This window comes from Monodelphis domestica, chromosome 1, assembly GCF_027887165.1.
Source record: "Monodelphis domestica isolate mMonDom1 chromosome 1, mMonDom1.pri, whole genome shotgun sequence".
In the NCBI taxonomy this organism is placed as follows: domain Eukaryota; kingdom Metazoa; phylum Chordata; class Mammalia; order Didelphimorphia; family Didelphidae; genus Monodelphis; species Monodelphis domestica.
The window spans coordinates 249,404,513-249,424,591 of NC_077227.1; the positions used below are offsets into that span (position 1 = coordinate 249,404,513).

The following is a 20,079-nucleotide window of genomic DNA, read 5'->3' on the forward strand; positions in this document are numbered from 1 at the left end:
AAATTTCTGACTGGATTTCCTTAGGAGTCCCAAATTTCTCATCTTCCCCACAGGTTTTCTGAGCAAAGGCATCAACATCCTTTCCATCTTCCAGGTTTGCAGGCTCACTGGCATATTTGTTACTTCACTCCTCACCCTCAATAATTAATTAATTGTTATTTTTTTATATTTTAATTGAATAATTTGTTTACTATAGTAAAGTTCCAAGATATTTCCCTCCTTTTCCTCCCTGCAATAGAGAAGACACCATCTGACAGATATATCAGTATGTGTATGAAATTATGTTTTGCTTGTTTCTATTTATCAGTTTTTCCTCTGTAGGTAGCTGTACACAAGTTATTCTTTAAACAACCATTTCTATTGCCATAAATATTATTTTCTTGGTTCTGCTATTTTGATCATCCTAATTTCATGTCTGTCTGTCCATGTTTTCTTAAAATTAACCATCTCATCATTTTTTATACTGCAGTAATATTCCATCACAATTAATATGCCACAACTTGTTTATCCATTCCCCAATTGATGGGCAGTTTCCAGTTCTTTGATGCCACAAAAAGAGCTGCCATAAAGATTTTAGAACATTTAGTTTTTTCCCCCTTTTTCCTTAGTCACCTTAGGAAAGGGAGCCAGTTCTTGTTAATTCTATGCCTTGTCCATGTCTCTCACCTATCTAGTATCTCCAATTACAAAAGAATCATTCTCATAACTTCCTGTATGGATTATTATAGTAACCTCCTAGTTCATCTCCCTAACTGAAGTCTCTCCCCTCTCCCATTCATATTCAACACAACTGCCAAGTTGATATTTCAAAGATACTGGTCAGAATTATGTAATCACCCTCCTCAAGACATTCCATTCATGTTCTCTGTAGAATTAAATATAAAATCCATTGTTTTTCATTTAAAGCCTTTCTTAACCTGGATTTGACTTATACATCTCCAGGTTCATTATACATAACTTCCCTTTACATACTCTATGTTTTTGTTAAGTTTGTCAATTTGCTATTTATCCTATGTGATTTTCCTTCTTCCATAGTCATGTGTTTGTAATGAATTTTCTTCTTAACTTGAAATCTTCAAAGCTCTACTTTCCTTCAGAATTCAGTATAAATTTTACCTCTTGTCTAAAACCTTTCTTCAGTCCCTTTACCCCACTCATTTGCTCAGGGTGGGAATAAGCATTTATTAATCACTCATAATTTGTCATGACTATGCTAAGTAATTTACAAGTATCTCATTTGATATTGTGAATTTTAAAAGTCTCCATCTTGGTCTAGCACCCAAAAATTGTGCACACCCACACTACACGGGCATGTGCTAGTCAATGACAAATCAGAAATAACTAACTGCCCACCTGGGCTGTCCTAAGCCAAGCTAGAGCCAACCATTGGCACTTGTGAGACACAGGAAGTGAGGTAGGGGAAATTTGCTCACTTCCTGTGGAGAGAGGGAGAGGGTGGTTGGTGTGAGGAGCTTGGACAGGGAGGACGCCTGCAGACAGCTTTCCTTCAGATAAGGACTGATTCTTTCCACCTTGGCCTTGGGCCTAAAACTCCCTCTGCCTTGGTCAGAGGTTGAGTAGCCCTTTTCCCTTTTCCCTTTTCTCCTCTCTCCTTCTCTCCCTCTCCTTCCCCTACTCCCATTGTGATTAAACCTCCATAAACTCCATTCTGACTTGAGTGTTTCATTTTAGAAATTTCATAAGTAAATTCCTTGGCGGCCTTTGTTCAATATTACAACAATCTTAAAAAAGGTGAAATTTTCACCATTACAATATTCATAAAAATTGTGTGAGATAGATGCTATTATTATTATTCCCAGTTTGTGATGAAGGAAACTGAGGCAAACAGTTATTAACTGGCTTACACATGGCCACATCAATAATGAGTAACCTGAGCCTGATTTTGAACTCATCTTGATTGTGAGAGCCAGAGTTCTATAGATCATGTCACCTCTGTGCCTAGTGCCCACTAGTTGTTAGTGCCCTAATACCAAAGATCACCTTGTTTATTTTATAAACATTTTATATTTATATGCATATCAATACATGTAACATAATACATATAGGTATATCTGTTACATGCACACATATATTGTTTCCCTCAACAAAATATCAGTTATTCAAGGGTAGAGACCATTTCATTTTTGTGTCTGTTTCATTAATTCTTTAATATTTATGAAATGATTTAGTGTTTGTTGAACTGAAGAAACTCCTTCCCCCTTTTTCTTTTTGGAAAATAAGATTTCAAATTATGTTAGCTTTTAGCTGTCCAGGGGCCAGGAGGGACTCATAGTTGCTTGGCCATGACACAACTATTTCACTTAAATCCTTGAGTGGATTTTTTTTTAATATGAAGAAAAAGTAACAGTAAGTGCAATAGCTCTGAATAAATGCCCTTTAAAATGACTCCAGCAATTATGGTGTTTATAAGTACCTCTGAGTCCATTAAGATAAACATCTATCTTTGAATATTCACATTAATGCAGTAGACTGCTCTTTCCTGAGCTAAATCTTGGTTGAACAATGTGCTGTTAACACAGTTTATCATCCTTTAGTCTTCTTCCCTTCTATGCACACATTAATGCATACACAGGGATAGCATTTAAATGGTGTTATTCACAAAGCACACATTAACACACAAGGCAAGTCTCTAAGTACCTTTAAATGCAGAATAAATAAACACTGCTTTTTAAATACCTTTATAGGCTGAATACATACAAAGGTATGGGGCTGGACTTTTAATTTCTTTATTATAGTTAGCGAATATACATTATCTCAGTGGAGATTCACTAAAGACCTGTACACATAATAAATTAAATAGACTCCTAATGGTCTGTCATGTGAAGGTCTACATGGACCTAATTCTGCATTTACCTCTGCATACAGAATATATATGGACTAAAAAGGGTTTTTCACCTGAGTAGTAACCAAACTGGAACAAGACTAGTAATACTGAAAGCACCTATTCATATGCCTAGCATTTTCTCTATTCAATTAATAGAACCAAAACCTAAAACTGACACTGTAAAAGAGAATCTAAATAAAAGATATTTTCAGTAAAAATCAACTCTCCAAAAAGAGAATTTGAAGAATAACTATTTCGGGAAGAAGAGGAAGGAATCAGAGAAACATGCTTTCTTCTCAGGATTTGTTGAGTAGAACAACAAAACTTTATTTTTATTTGTTTTAAAAATATTTTTCCATGATTCCATGATTTCTTTTCTTTCCCTCTCCTCTTCCCTCCCCCATCCCAGGGCTGACAAGCAATTCCATTGGGTTGTACAAATGCTATCACTTGATACCTATTTCTATATTATTAATTTTTGCTATAAAGCAATCTTTTAAAGCCAAAAGCCCAAATCATATGGCCATATATATATGTATGTACATATATATATGTGTGTGTGTGTGTGTATATATATACAAGTGAAAAATGATATGTCATATGTTTTTCTTTTGTGTTTCTACTCCCATTAGGACAACAACATTTTAGATTGGTTAGTACTGAAGCTACTAATGGGCCTAATTTAGGTCAAGGATCTGATTTCCATTGGTATTTGTTTCTTTAAAGAGGAAAAAAAATTCTGTCACAGATCATCATTACACTTCTGAACATATTCCTTTGGAGCCAGTTACCTCCTCATTTCCACATTCTATCCGTAAATATTTTTTAAGTATTATAATTGTAATAAATTGCAATAAATATTTGATTAAATGAATTGTGCAAGCCCTTGTCAGGGATACAAAAATAAATAAAATACAACTTTTAAAGAAGCTTACAATATAGCAGGGAGATAAAACTCATAAAGAATCTTAATACCCTTTGATCAAGAGACCTTACTATTAGGCATTTACCTCAAGGAGTTTAATGATTAAAAAAAAAAGACTATATACACCAAAATATCTATAGTAATACCTTTTATAATGCTAAAGAACTAGAAATAAGGTGTGCTTATCTACTAAGGAATCATTAAATAGATTGTGGTAAATTAATACAATGTAATAGAATATCTACATGCTTAAAGAAATAATGTATGACATAGAAACAGAGGAGTATGAGAAGACAAATTAAATCATGAAATATGAAGTAAGCAGTATCAGGAAAACAAAATGCATGATGACTAAGGCAATGGAAATGGGGACAACAACAGCAACAGAAATAATTGAAACTGAATTCTGTGAAATCATAATCTGTTAAATTATCAAGGAAGGAATATGAGAATACATCGAACTCTTCTTTGGAGAGGACTATGGATAAAGAAAACTATGTATACTTTGAGATTAAATTAATGTATTGGTAAGTTTTGCTAAACTGATTTTCCCCCTTCTTTTTATTCCTTTATAAGGTCACTCTTGGAGGAAGAAGAGGAACAGAAATATTAGGAAACCTAGGTCATAAAAAGTTTCTAAATCCCTCCTTATTAGAGAAATGCAAATAGAAACAACTCTGAGGTACCTTACACCTAACAGATTGACCGATATAACAGTAAAGAAAATAATAAATGTTGGAGGTGATGTGGCAAAATTTGGACACTAATACACTGCCGGTGGAGTTGTGAATTGATCCACCATTCTGGATGGCAATTTGTAGCTATGCCCAAAGGGCGCTAAAAGACTGCCTGCCCTTTGATCTAGCCATAGCACTGCTAGGTTTGTATCCCAAAAGAGATAATAGGGAAAATATGTGTACACAAATATTTATAGCCATGCTCTTTGTAGTGACAAAAAATTGGAAAATGAGGGGGTGTCCATAGATTGGGGAATGACTGAATAAATTGTACTATTTGATGGTGATGGAATACTATTGTGCTGGAAGGAACAATGAATTTGTGGAATTCCATGTGAACTGGAATAACCTCCAGGAATTGATGCAGAGTGAAAGCAGAACCAGGAGAACATTGTAGAAAAGACTGATACATTATGGCACAATCGAATGTAATAGACTTTTCTACTAGCAGCAATGCAATAACCCCAGACAATCCAGAGGAACTTATGAGAAAGAATGCTATTCACATCCAGACAAAGAACTGAGGGAATAGAAATGCAGAAGAAAAACATATGATTAATCACGTAGTGAGATGAGGATATGATTAGGGTTTTAATGTTAAAAGATCACTCTACTGCAAATATGAATGACATGGAAATAGGTTTTGAACAGTGACACATATATAACCCAGTGGAACTGCTTGCCAGCTCTGGGATGGGGTAGGGAAGAAGGGTGGGAAAAATCAGGAAAAATCATGTAACTATGAAAAAGTATTCTAAATAAATAAATAAACAATTAGGGTAATGGTCAAAGAAATAAAATAAGAGTGATGACAAAGAAGAAAGTATATGTTATTCAATATAGACTCATCCTGGTTACTGGACAACTCACCTAAATTAGAAACCTAGTTCAAAGTTTTATTAATAGTTATAAGTAGCCTTTGGTCTTGTCATTCTAAACTTTCTGAAACTCAGTTTCAGTTTTCTCATGTGTTAATGACTGATTTGGACCAGGTATCCCATAAAGTACTTCATATCTCTAAAATTATAGGATGTCTTAGGTACTTAAAAATTAAGAGATTTGTCTGTTTGCTATATTAAAGTTCCCAAGTATCTCGCTCCCTTTCTGTCATCCTTGCACTAAAGAAGGCATCATTTGATGAATATATGTATTTGTCACTCTATGTCTTGCTTATTTTTATTTATCAGTTATTTCTTTAGAATGGGGCATATATAAGTTCTTCAAAAAATATTGCTCCTGCTGTATATAAAGTTCTCTTTGTTCTGCTCATTTTGCTCTTCATAATTTTATGAGGTCTTTTATGTTTTTGTAAGAAAATATTTTTAATCTATCTAGTACTGCTGGTAGAAGATAGTATCACTTTTATATAATTAAAGGAATATTTCATATATCCTAAAAATGAATGCCTCTCTTACAATAAAATCCTATTGAGGAAAATTTTACCATTGACAATTCCAGAAACATTATAGTTTAAACAAACAAGTATGTTCTTCTATTAATGATAGATTTATTTTTGCATAGTATAACTGAATACTTGCCAATGGGATAGGTAAAGATTTAATATTTAATTCTACTAGTAAATTAAAAAGAGAAAAATACACTGTATGTCTTAATATTAAAGCAATCTAAAAAACCTGTAGAGGTCCACTATCTGAATAAAATACTTATTCCCAGAGGCAATTCATGAAGCCCTATATAATTAATTTCTTCTCATTTAGATCTGCTTAAAGAGACTAAAATTCAGTTAGTCATGTGTATTTGTATGTGTGTGTGTGTGTAAGAGAGAGAGAGAGACAGAGACAGAGATAGAGAGACAGAGAGACAGATAGGAAGAGAGAGAGAAAATAAAAAAAAAAACACAACAAAACATAAAAGGCATAAACTTGGTTTTAACAGCCATTGGGTTCTCAGCTGGAAGGCACTTTACTAAGAGAGAATTATATAAAAGATACTCAGGCAGCTTTAAACACCATCTGGAACATGCTGAGCTCATCTGAGCTTTACCTGTATTTAAAAAAATAAAAGAACAAAACAAAAGAGTACAACAAAATAGCAAAATCCTCAATATAATCAGAGAAAAGTCCCCCCTTCCCTGATTATAGAGATCAAATGATCTTGGATTTATGTTGAGTTGATATATATTTTTGCAGTCTAGTTTTATGGCTAACTTTCTTTTCAAGGTAACCTGTTGGCTATATTCTCATAAATTCCATGCCTTGCTTGGCTTTGGCAGATTAGGAAGGTTAGGTGGTGGTGCTGAGAGGAAGGAAGGAAGGACAGGATCAAAAATGAACACAGTGCCTTTTAAGTGTAATTTCAACTTTATGACAAATCATCAGTTTATAGTATTTGTCAGGTAAAAGACAAAAACAATCATTTCTACCTTTTCTGGTGGGGAGTGGGCAAAAGGAGAAGAAAACAGGCAGTGTGAATTTTAGATTTACTCCACCCTGCTTAGTCTTTAAAATTTTAGCAATCAGGAATGTATACACCTTCACTTAATGATTAAGTGTTGGGGAGGATGGTCTATGACTGCATTGTGACAAGTGACAAATCAGAAACAACTGACTGACCCCCTGGGCTGTCCTAAGCCAAGTTTAAGCCACCATTGGTGCATGTGAGAAACAGGAAGTGATGTAAAGAACTGCCTTTATATTTCGGTCCCTTCTGGTGAGAGGGACTTGGGCTGCTTTTTGCAGTGATTCTTGACTTAGAGGGCTGGAGTTTGGAGATCTGAGACTGATTCCCTTAGGTGGCCAAGTGGTGAGTGTTAAGGCTGAATCCTCTTTCCCTGGCTTTCTGAAGGCACCAGCCTCCAAGGAGGCCCCTCATCTTAGAGGAAGCCTTGTGACTGGAAGCTGAGCTAGATTTAATCTTCTGGGAAGGCCCCTTGGCTGAGGCCTCTGAACTCCCCCTGGCTCAGGCCAGGCCAGAGTAGATCTTCTACCCTTTTCCCTCTTTCTCCCCCATTCTTAATTTCTTCCTTCTATTGTAAATAAACCACCATAAAATTCTATTCTGACGAGTATTTCTTTGGGATTTCAAATTTAAATCCCTGGTGACCATTAAATAATATATTCAGTTTCAACCCTAAAAATTTACCCTCAACACCAGAAAGCCCAGTTCCTAGAAGCACCCTTTGCGAAAGTATGGAAGGAACAAGATATAACCTAACAGAGGCATTGGCTAATGTCACTGGCTGTATCCAAACCATGCTAAGCATATCATATGTAGTTTATTTTTTTAATATTTATTTATTTAATTTTTAATTTTTAATTTTTTAATTTTAATTTAATTAATTTAATTTTTATAATTAATTAATTATAATTAATAATTATAATATTTAATATTTATTTAAATTTCCATAAATAAGAATAGACAGTGTAGGATAGTGGATGGAGGAGGCATATATTTTGAACTGAAGCAGATGTAAAAATAAGAAATCACTGTAAATATAATTAAAAGAAAATTTATAAGCTTCATAAATGAAAGTGAGAGGTAATATTTTTTTTAATTGGGCATGACCCTTCCTTCAGAAAGAATAAACTAAATTTAGGATTTTAATCTTCTTGAAGCTAGGAACAAGACTCTTAACTTGTATCTAACAATGGCCAGAATGATTTATAGGAAATTAATATGAAAAATTCTGATCATGAATTCAAGATACTGAGGAGAACACATACTGTCTTCCCACTTTGATCAGATAGGTGGTAGACTATAGATGTGGAATGAGGTATACATCATAAGTCAAGTCCCATGTATCTATTTGTTGTTATGAATCTTATTCTTTCATTTGGGGAGGGTTCAGAGTATGTGGTTGGGGAAGAAATATAAAATAATTAGGAAAGGTAGTGATGCAAAAAGGCACCAAAAACCTCTTAAAACAAAGAAGATATGGAAGAATTAAACATTTGATATTTATAAGCCATTTTTTGGCACAATATTTTATTATTCAAGTCAGTAAATCATTCTCATGTCTGCACAAGATATCACTTTTGCTAAGAAGAAAGATTTGGAGAGGTTTTAGGTGGCACCTTTTAATAACGGGGAAGATAATATTTTCTCTCAAGCTATCATTTTTATGTAACTTTAATACGTGACTTTCATGGGACTTTGCCCAAAATATTGTCTCATAAGAGAGTTTATTATTTCAGTTGTATCCTCTCCCTTTAAAAGAGTAAGGAGGGGGAACAGAGTTTGATAGATACTGAAGGAATAGTAAGATTGCAAGTAACATGTTACATGGATCAATGGTCTGGTTCCAGAATTGAAAAGAGAACTCAGAGTTCACAACCTTCGTCACAAAATATTTTCTAAGACTTGGTGAGCAAAATTCTTGAAAACTGCAAAAGGCACCTTAGAATAGCAATTTCAAAGAAATGCACAATATTAATGTTATTATTTTATATATTCTAGGAACTGAATCAGTGCAATTAAAGGACAGGCTTTGAAGTCTTCTGAGAAGATACACTGGAAAAGAGTTACCTTGGAACCAGTTTCTGGTATTCTCCTTGGGCATCAGATCATTTTACAACCCTACAGTGATGTCCTTTACAGAAATGAGTATCTAAATTTTGTTATATGGGACCTAAGGGACATTTAAGCATATTTTTCTCTACAGTTTATAATGTCACTGTGAGGTTCTAGTGTAGCTGAAAGCTAAAAGAAAGGTGGAAAAAATAGATAAAGTTCATTCTTCATAGGGGTTATTATCTAATCTTCAAGTGACAGGGAATGACTAGTCCTATACATGAAACCCTGTCTCCATGGCAACAGGCAGTCTGAATTTTAATGCATCAAAAAATAACAAAGCAATTGGTACATTTTCCAACTTAACTTAGAAATGGTAGTGACCTTGTAGCCAAGCATTGCTGCCCAGTTAATGATTAGTTAACTTGAAGACAAGGGTAGTGAAGGGCTTCAAACTAGTCCTCAAGTGTAGATGAACACTTATGTTGATAGTCAATGCTTCTTAAATGGAGCATGACAAACAAAGAGGGACCCACAGAAGGTATCAGAAACCAAAATCCCATTAACATTTCCGGAAAATTCTGAGTAAGATGGTGATGAGAAAGTTCATAGAAGAGTCCAACTCACCCATATAGAGCTCAGAAGGGATCCAAAAAGAGCAACAGAGAAAATAATGATAAAAGAATTTAAAGAGAAACAAGAGTAACTTCTCTTCATTATAGAATGCCTAGAAGACTATGAGCATTGAGAGAAAGGTCCTGCCAAAGAAGCCAGCAATGAGCTCATTCATATAAACTAGATTGAAACCTACCACCTCTCTGACTAGAAATGCTAGCCTGGAAACCCAGTGTATTGGAAAATGCTTGGGGAATCACAAGGAGACTGGAAATCTACAATTCTCTATTTGGGGATGCTATAGAATCTAGTTTCTTAACATACTTTTGTGTATGTCATGGATCCTTTGGGTAGTCTAATATAGTCTGTTCCTCAGTTATGTTTTTAAATTCATAAAATTAAATACAAAGCATTACAAGGGATCTGATTTATGTTGAAATAAAGAAATATTTTTTCAATCCAAATTTATAGACTCTTTTTAAATATATTCACTGATCCCCCTGGGGTTTGTGAGCCCTCAGTTAAAAATCTTAGCTCTATAGACCTGAAGCTTTCCAGTTCACTGAACAGAGACATTCCAGGCAAAGTGTAAGCCAGTGGACTAATCAAAGAGTCAGGGTTAAGTCCAAATGGAACAGACCAATTCACCCAAGAGTATGGAAAGAAGCTGATTCAGACCCTGATACAAAGTTCTAAATCAAGAAATGAGCCTGTAGATATTATTTAAAAAAAAAAAAACAAAAAATAACTCAACAGCAAAAAGTTCTCTAAGAGATAAAACCAAAAGATGAAAATAACTGCATAACAAATACTCTGAGGAAAATGAAGCAAGAGACAAAAATAAAATAAAAGCCCTGGGGGAAAACAACATAAGGAAAATATATAGCTTAGAGTAAAAAGTAGAAATTCTTACCTACCTATAGAAGTTCCTAAAAAAATAGTTGAGCAGAGTGAACTCAACAAGTCCATGAGGCAATAAGAAATATTGGAAGTCAAAAGATTTTTTAAATAGAAGAAAATATAATTATCTCCTGTGTCTTGGAAAAAGTTTGGTTTGAAGAGAAAGTGTGTAAGAATAATTGGAGTACAAGAAAACCATTATTAAACTAAAACATCATGAAGAAATATACAGTGACATATTAGAATCAAAGGGCAAAATGAAAATTGAATGAAAATACCCCTTTTAAAAACAACAAAACAAAAAACATAACATCCAGGAATCTAAAAATTGTAGTAGTTGTTATTGTTGTAATAGCTGGCATTCATATTATGTGTCAAAGGTTGCAAAACACTCTACATTTGATACCTCATTTGATTCGCACAACAGCATTAGGAGACAGATGCTCTTATGATACCTATTTTCCAATTGAGGAAATTGAATGTATGAAAACTTAAGTAGGTCGATCTTACACAGGTTGAAAGTGTTTAAGGTGAAATTTGAATTCAGATCTTTTGCATTCATACAACATTTATCATTAAAGTAATTAAATCATTTTTCTGTTTATTTCTTTAACAATACAATGTGGCTTATTTCCTTTACATAGAATAGAGAAAAAATTGATAGTTATAATTTATTAGGTTTTCAGAGAATTCTGAAAACTTTTAGAGGACCAGTGTGACATGAATAGAGTACTGAACTTTGAGTCAGAAAGTCCCATTTAAATCTCACCTTCTTTGACACACTCTGGATTGTTGACTCTGGGAAAGTCCCTTAAGATCTTCATACTCTATACTATAAAGAGTATATAAACACTATAAAGAGTAAAGAAATATCTGACTGAATACATATAAAATGTTTTCTCAACAAGAACTCTCCATATGAATGAAATCAAAGGTTCAATCTCCACTTGGATTCCTGTCAACGGGATAGTTCAGCCAGCCATTACCTATGGTCCAGAGGATCTTCTAAAACAATGTTTTTGGGGGGCAACTGGGTGGCTCAGTGGATTGAGAGTCAGGCCCAGAGATGGGAGGTCCTGGGTTCAAATCAGATTTCAGACACTTCCTAGCTGTGTGACCCTGGGCAAGTCACTTAGTCCCTATTGTCTAGCCCTTACCACTCTTCTGCCTTGGAACCAATGTATAGTATTGATTCCAAGATGGAAGATAAGTGTTTAAAAAAATAAATAAAACAAGGTTTTGATTCATAAGAAGAAAGGATTCATTCCTGTGGTTGCCTATTAGGGTTACTAGATTTCTCTAAAATCTTTTGGCTATTTATGCCTTCACCACATGAACAAATTAAAGTGTATCTCACATTTAATATCAAATACAGCTAATATAAATTTATCTTAATCCACCAAAGGGGTCCTTTCTCAGAAATTTTCTTCTTTGAAAAAGTAGTCAATTTACAAAAGTGATTTCAGGTACAGGAAACATTCTTAACTAGTTCAGCACAAAAGAACTTAAGGTACTAAATATTCAAAAAGCTCACGTACATTAATATATATTTAAAACATACAACAGCAACCTATAACAGAATTATAATTTCCAGAAAGTTAGAAGGACTTCATGGCATTATTAAATTGCTATTTCATTTTTATCTCAGATTTGTACTCTTTAAACAATGCATGGGATTGAGATCTCTTGGCCAGCTGAAAATAGTACTTTTTAGTCCTGGATAATTTCTACTCCCATACTCAAAGTCAAAATGAATGCTGCTAGAATCCCAAAGAGGAGACCTCACCAAAAGCAAAAGGTTGGAGGTGTTTTTCATAAGTTCTTCCTAGATCAATTGCCAATGATTTTCAATGCTTCTCTAGTTACAAGAATCAAAGGACCAATCTGGAATGTTGTGCTGCATATGTATTTTAGAATGTGCCTGGAGCACAAGTGCCCATGTGAAAGGCCTAGAAGGTGTGCTCCTCTTTAGGGAAAGTACTTTAGTCCATCCTGGCTATTTTTCTTTATGATGACTATAAATCGCCATACTTCTCAACTTCCAATAAATCAGTCAACTATGTGTACAGTACAATGCTAGGCATTGAGACTGATAATGATAATGGTATTATTATTAATAATTATTGTATGTTTTTATTATTTTATTATTATTAATTGTATACTTAATAATAATATACTCAATAAATTGGAGATAATCAATAGAAAGAAGTTAAAACATGGTCAGGAAAAGTCTTCTTCTAGTAGGTGGTACTTTAACAGAGATATGAAGTAAGTCAGGGAAGCTAGGCTATAGAGATGAGGAAGAAGAGAGTCCTTGGCAATAGACAGTGGAAATGCTCTGAATTAGAATATGGAGTGTCATGTTCCAAGAATAACAAGGAAGTATCATTGAGAACATGGTCTAAGAAGACTAGAAAGGTCAGGTGATAATGAGTTATAATGAACTTTGAAAGCCAAGTAGGATTTTCTAGCTTATCCTGGAAATGATGGGGATACAACAGATTCAAACTCAGCCAGAGCTGCAAATTAAGATCTTTTTGAAAACTAAGTACATAATAGGTTGATGGAGTGAAAGATTTATAGAAGAAAAACAACCAGAAAGGCTGTTGTAATCATGTAATCATGTAATCATCTCTCTCTCTCTCTCTCTCCCCTACTTTCTTACTTTCTTCTCTTTATTTGTAAATAAACTACTATAAAAGACATTCTTACTTGAGTAATTGATTGGAATTTAGTAATTAAATTCCTGGCAACCAAACTTTCAGTCCAACCATAATTTTTACCCCTTACAATAGATGGAGAGATATATGGATGGATGGAGAAAGAGAGACAGAGACAGAGATAGAGACACAGAGATATAGAGACAGTGAGAGACAGAGACAGGGAGAGATAGAGAGAGATACAGAGAGATGGAGGAGGGAGAGTAAAAGAGAGAAGTCAATGATAACACCCAGGAAGTTAGGAAGAGAGGAGGGTTCAGAAAGGAAAGATGAATCCAATTTTGGACACATTGAGCTTAAAATTTTAATGGCATATCCAATTCAAGATACAGAGGTTAAATCTGGATAAATCCATCTCAGAAGCATTTGTAAAGAGACAATCATTGACTACATGGGAGATGATGAGATTACCAAATGAAACAGTAAGAGTGAGAAGAGAACAGGGTCCAGGATATCAGTGGTTAATAGGTGTGACCAGGATGAATATTCATTACAGGTGATTGAGAAGAAGCAGTAAAATAGGTGGAAAGAGAAAGGGGTGAGAGTAGTGTCACAAAAACCTAGAAGAAAGAGGGTATCAAGCAGAATAGGGTGATTGTTAAATGATGCAAAGAATTCAAGAATGATGAAGACTGAGAAAAGGCCATTAGATAAAGCAGTCAAAAATTCACTGGAAACTTTTGACAGAGCAGTCAATGGTTGAATGATGAGGTTGGAAGACAGACTACAAAGAAATAAGAGGACAATGAAAGAAAAGGATGTGGAAGGATAGATTTTAGATAGCCTTTTTAAGGAGTTTATTTTTTAATTAGCAATAATCACACTTCAGTTAAACCTCCTTGGCGATGATATTGCCACTGTGCAAAACTATTAAGGAGTTTACACACGGAATAAATTCATCAGTGATGTAAGGAGGCTAAATCATTGTGCAAGTATGGGGAGTAAAGATGCAATTGGTGAGTGAAGAAAGATGTTTGAAATAGTTAATGTAGAAAAAACAAGGCTTACTAGAAATATTATCAAGCAGTCCTGAGGGCCCAAGTGAAGGAAACAAAAGGAAAAATATTTTTTTTTCTCTCTCTAAATTTCAGGTATATAAACCTGTACTGGGAAATTCTGCAAAAAGCATAAGAAGATTTTCCCTCCTAATTTGCAGTCAGTGACCTAGAAAAATAAATTAACTAGCAGGCCCAAGGTTGATAAAAAAATACTTCTTCATACTCTCCAAATCCTTTTAAATGGATACACAAAGGATCTTCCATGAAATGACCTGAAGAAGGAGATGGAAAAGAAAGCATTCCTGTAGTTTTGTCAAGAAAACCCTAAATGGGGTCACAAAGAGTCAGAAATGACTGAAAAATGACAAAACAACATCAACAAAAGTGGGATCAACAAGATGTGCACAAGATTTGATGAAGTCATTTTTATTTCCATGGGCAATTTCTTCCTTAGTAGTGGCATAGATCTGAATCCGTAGCTATAAATAAATAACATAATTACACTTCCCTTGGTGTTGAGGTTCACCAAGTTCTTACCCTAAAGAAAGAAAAATAAAGTAAGAATTGGACCAAGTGATGATATCTCTTTCTAATATTTTTAAGAAAATTCTTAAGAGACTACAAAGTAATGAATTTCAATATATGTTGATTATATAGAGTACAGAGTAGCCAATATTGAGTCTTCTCTAGCTTCCATGAACCATGTGAAGAAGGGAAGTGAATGCTAAAAGCAGACACCGTGGAGTTGCTGACAGATGTCAGCTCATTAAGTTCTCTTCACTGGCTCTCTGCCACTTCTCAAGTACATTACATAAATTGCTATTCATCTGGCCACATTTCCTGCCCTGGCCACTGAACACTCTCATCTCTCCCTTTTCCCCAATAAATCTTGCTTCCTCAGCAACATGCCAACCACTTGAATGGAATTCAGGGAGCTATAGTTCATAGTCTGGTTAGCTATCAGGGCAAACTCACACAAAAACTGGATATTAAGTCACAGAAAATGAAAGTTTAGTGCCTAACATTTGTAGATTAACCCAAAAGGGGCACTGCTTACCATTTTGAAGGACACTACTCATTTTCAAAATAATGTTTTCTATATTCAATAAAACCTTAGTAAATTGGTACTTTTTAAAACTGTCCTAGATCATAAAGATAAGAAAGTCAATAGATATTATAGAATGAATGAAAAAAAAAAGAGAGGAAGGAAGGAAAGGAAGGAGAGGGGCAAGAGGGTAAGAGGGGGGAAAGGGAGAGAAAGGAAGATAGAGGGAAGGTAGAAATTTATCGAAAAAAACAGGGGGCAGGTGGGTGGCTCCGTGGATTGAGAGCCAGGCCTAGAGACAGGAGGTCCTAGGTTCAACTCTGGCCTCAGTCACTGCTTAGCTGTGTGACCCTGGGCAAGTCACTTAACCCTCATCGCCTAGTCATTAATGCTCTTCTGCCTTAGAATCAATACATAGAAAGACAGAAGGTAAGGTTTTTTTTTTTTTTTAAAGAAATAAACAACTTCCTTGATATATTATTGAATCAAAGAATTAAAAATTTGCGGGTGGAAGAAATCTTAAAGATCATTTGTTCTAGCCCAACATTTTACAGATAAAGTAAGTCCCAGAGAGAATGAGTTTTCTAACATTGTGTAAGTAGAATTTTATCCCATGTCTTCTGACTTCAAAAACTCTGCTCTTTCCTATCCAGACCAATCTCCCATATCTTCTACAACTACAAACACAGGAATGTTAAGAAAGATGATTTTTAAATATTGCAAGATCCTCAACTGTTCAATTCAATAATAACTGTTTAAATCAATAAATAATTTTAGGAAGATGAGTTCAAATCCAGTCTTAGACACTTTATAACTATTTGACCCTGGTCAAGTCACCGATTCTCAGTTTGCCTTAGTTTTTCAATCTTATTGTTGGAATAAATAATAGCGCCTACCTTCAAGCACTGTTGTGATGATAAGATGAGAGAATATTGGTAATGTACTTTTAAAAAGCCTTATATAATGCTACCGTTGTTTATATATTACTCATTGAAATGACTGATATAAGGATAAAGGATAAAAGGCATAGTTTCCAGACTTCTGTCTTTTAGGAAGGATGGAAATATTATGTATGTTATGAGAAGAGTAAAGTATGTTATAAAGTTGGTGAGGGGTTCCAAAAATGTTCAGTGAAGAAATATTTGATGAATGTTGAAATATATGTAGGATTTTCTTTGAACAGTCATAGGATTATAGGGTTTAAAGCAATATGGAGTCATATGTTTTCAAGTCTTAACTCTCTCATTAAGTGGAAGACAGTAGATACTCCAAAATAAAGGCAATTCATTAACTTTCAGCCAAAGGAAGAAAAACAGGATAAGGAAGAGAGTTCTATTTCTTCATATCAAAAGAAAGAAGGTAATTTTTTGCTTTTGTTTTCCTAGATTATTTATAAGATCTGGATTTTCCATGGGCAAAACTGCAACAACAAATTAAGAAGTTATGAAGTGATATAATATAGTTAGAGGTATGCTGGATTTGGATTCAGGAGATTTGAGTTAGAGTATTATTTGTAACAGAGCAGTTAGGGTTCAAATCTGACCTCAAAGGCTTACTTGCTGTGTGACTCTAGGCAAGTTTGCCTCAGTTCCTCATCTGGAAAATGAGTTATACAAGGAAATGAGAAACCATTATGGTATATTTGCCAAAAAAGTCCCAAATAAAGTCATGAGGACTAGGACACAACTGAAAATGACTATATAACAAAATGGTTTGTACTATGTATTTGATGAATAACAAGGCAAGTAAATTACCTTCTCTTAGACTTAATTTACTCATCTATAAATTAGAGAGAATAATAATTGAACTACCTATTTTGTAACTGTGTGGATCAAATGACAAAATATATGTAAAAGAATTTAATAAGTTTCAAAGGAATTCTACAACTCAGAGCAGTTATTAATTTAAAGACAATAATCATCCCTCCACATGTTCATTGTCTTGAGCTAGTTTTTTGGTTCATGTGAATGAGAAATTATTCTTCATACACTGTTCTGGCTAGTTCCCATCTTTATATAAATCTTGATATTCCTAGCCTCTTTCACCAACTTTTTCTGTCTTTGTTGCCCTAGGCTCCCTTTTATATTAGTATTCTGGGAAAAAAAAAAAAAGAAAACCTCCTCTATTCTCAAAGGTACTTTTACTTTGTATCTGTGGTCACAAGGAACTCAACTCGAGTTCAGATCTGTAACAGTGACTGTCTTGTTCTGCATGAATGAACACCTTCAATTTTGTATTCTCTAGAAGCATGTGGAACATGAGCAAATTTGCCATTTGCCATTGGCTTCCCTGTTTCCTTAATCTAGTTGGGTCACAGAGCGACTGGGCAAACTAAGAGAAATTAGATTAAGGGACAATGGGACTAGTGCAGACATATACTGACTTCCAAGGACAGCACTTAAATAATTCTCTGCACCAAACTGCCCAAGATTATGTTCGTAACTTGTGCTCACACAGCCTTCTGACAAGACGAACCTTTGGGGGAGGAGCAGAGCGGGGTGAAGAGAGACAGAAAGAAATAGAGAGAGAACAAAAATGTAATTGCCTGCCTATCAGCTTTACTATCATAATTACTTTCCAACTCTGACATGGCTTGAATCAGATGAACAAGCTCATCCATGTTTGCAGTTTGCAATCAGCACACTATGGGTTCATAAATTAAAATGGCACTGCTAGAGTACAAAGGAATGCCTCTGTCCATTTTCCCCAAGCATGGGAAAAGAAGAGGCTTCCCTCCCTCCTTTCTTCCTTCCCTCTTTCACCAAAGCCACCTGTATCTAGCTAAATAAGATGAATAAAAATTTGTATTATTGGTATAATCTTCAAGAACCCAGAGTTCCCTCTGTGCCATGATGTGGTTACTTCAGCTGCTTATACTTTCTGGGTCTCATCTTCCTTTTTTGTAAAATAAACATGATGGATTGGATGGTCACTAAAGTCCTTTATAACCCCAAATCCTCTGAAGTACTAGAATGGGATTCCATTAATAACTGATGTTTATAGAATGCCTTTAAGCTTTTTATAGAAATTATTTACATGCATGGTTTCATTTGATCCTCACAACAACCTATGGGGTAGCTACTGCAATTGGTATCATACCATTTTATACTTAGATACACTGAGATGGAGAGTGCTTAAGTAACTTGCCGGGGTCAAAGTGACAAAGATGGTATTTAAACTCACGTCTTCCTCAACTCAAGTCCAGGATTTTGTTCACTATAAAGATTCACATAAAATATACTCAATAAATAATATTTCCAGGAATTAAAGAAGATAAAGAATGGAGAGGAAGACTGAAAATAAACCACTTACTTTTGTATGTTGCCTAATGCTTGCCCTGGTATCCACATATACCTTTTTCTATAGCCAAAGCTATAATACCATTAAAAATCATCTTGGCACCATCTTTGGTTCATAGCCTTGAATATGGTGGGGATCTGACATGATCATAGAATCATAGATTTTAGAGTTCAAAAGGACCATAGTAGCCATCCATCTACTTTAACTCATACAAATTCTCACCATAATATATCCAATAAATGGTCATCTATAACTTCTTTTTTTTAAAACCCTTACCTTCCATCTTAGAATTGATACTGGGTATTGCTTTTAAGGCAGAGTAAGGGCTAGGCAACGGGGGTTAAGTGACTTGCCTAGGACCACATATCTAGGATGTGTCTGAGTCCAGATTTGAATCCAGGACCTCCCATCTCTGGGCCTGACTCTCAATCCACTGAGCCACCCAACTGCCCACAGACCATTACTTCTTTTTTTTTTTTAAACCCTTACCTTCCATCTTGGAATCAATACTATACATTGGTTCCAAGGCAGAAGAGTAGTAAGGGCTAGGCAATGGAGGTTAAGTGACTTGCTTAGGGTCTCACAGCTAGGAAGTGTCTGAGATCAGATTTGAACCCAGGACATCCCGTCTCTGAGCCTGGCTCTCAATCCACTGAGCTATCCAGCTGCCCCCGAGACCATTACTTCTTGAAACAATCAATTAAATCATCCCACTTTTGGACATCTTAATTCTTATTTTTTTATTTAAAAATTTTTTATAACCCTTGCCTTCCGTCTTAGGATCAATACTGTGTATTGGTTCTAAAGTGGAAGAGTAGGTAAGGGCTAGGCAATGGGGGTTAAGTAGTTTGCTCAGAATCACATCAATAGGAAGTGTTTTGAGGCCAGATTTGAACCCAGGACATCCTATCTCTGAGCCTAGCTCTCAAACCACTGAGCTACCCAGCTGCCCCCATGGACAACTTAATTATTAAGGAGTTACCCTCTGCCTATGGCATTAAGCCACATATTCCTAAATTTCAAGGAAGTATAGAAGAGGCTGTGGGGATGTTTAGGAAGATAGTTTTGTTTTAGAAATCCAAGACTGAGCTAATAAGGGCTATGTAAATCTTGAAATTTCTCAGACTTGTGAATGTTAAAATTTTCCCCATCGGGGAATTCTCAATTGAAACAATTCCCTACTGGGAACATTCCCCATTTTGACTGTGAGAACTCGCCAGGATCAGAAATGAGAGGACCTCTACTCCACCCATACTTAAGACTGCTTTAGGGGAGAAAACTCCTTGCTAAACAATGAAAGTACTTAGACCCATACTTATAATGAGACAAGGAGTTCTTTGAGCCATGCCTATTTTTAGAATTAATACAATGGGGTGCTAAGTACCTATTAAAGGTCAGGCAACTTGTAAACTTGCCAGGAGCAAAGAGGTGAAAACTTATTCAGAAGTTTTTTTCTGGTTCAAACTTACTAAAGGGATTAGTCGACCCAGCAGTGTTTTTAGAATAGGGCTGTCCTTTGGAAAA

General features: G+C 35.0%; 1 protein-coding gene and 1 pseudogene across 15 annotated transcripts in view; both read right to left on the minus strand.

The window, feature by feature from the left end:
- Positions 1–20,079, minus strand: part of NRXN3 (neurexin 3) — a 2,159,162-nt gene that overhangs the window by 80,153 nt on the left and 2,058,930 nt on the right. The window lies entirely within an intron of this gene.
- On the minus strand, positions 13,857–14,081 carry LOC130456810 (U4 spliceosomal RNA; annotated as a pseudogene).